This window comes from Arachis ipaensis, chromosome B09 (genome assembly GCF_000816755.2).
Source record: "Arachis ipaensis cultivar K30076 chromosome B09, Araip1.1, whole genome shotgun sequence".
In the NCBI taxonomy this organism is placed as follows: domain Eukaryota; kingdom Viridiplantae; phylum Streptophyta; class Magnoliopsida; order Fabales; family Fabaceae; genus Arachis; species Arachis ipaensis.
This window is the reverse complement of record NC_029793.2, coordinates 14501450-14501906: the sequence shown is the minus strand read 5'-3', so window position 1 is coordinate 14501906 and position 457 is coordinate 14501450. Positions and strand designations below refer to the sequence as shown.

The following is a 457-nucleotide window of genomic DNA, read 5'->3' as shown; positions in this document are numbered from 1 at the left end:
TTTAAGAATATATAATAAAATTATTAATTCAATTTTTAATGAAAATATAAAATTTAAATTTATTAAATAAAAAATTAAAAACTTTTTGCTAATAATAATTTTAATATGTATTTTAAAAATACATATCACCTAAATCATTATATTAATATGAAATAACATATCACACAAGGAAGGTAGGCATCAGACTTGGACATAATAAATAAACTAATAACTAATAAGTATCGTAATCTTAGAAAAAAATTATATAATTTTACCCTTTGACTTAATTTATTTCTATATGCATGGTCAATTAACCTAAAAAGTCATATTCACATACATAATATCTTCGTGATGGTGGCATTAATTTCTTTTCATTTTATATTTTATGTGGGCGCTTATGATTGTTAATTTGTCGCTTAGTGTGTTATTTTCTTCTTCTTATCTTTTGACTATCTTATTTGTATTCGAAAGTATGTTG

General features: G+C 20.8%; 1 protein-coding gene across 2 annotated transcripts in view; it reads left to right on the top strand.

Annotated features, from left to right (window-relative positions):
• The window catches only part of LOC107619581 (membrane protein of ER body 1), a 7207-nt gene that overhangs the window by 2553 nt on the left and 4197 nt on the right, over window positions 1-457 (top strand). The window lies entirely within an intron of this gene.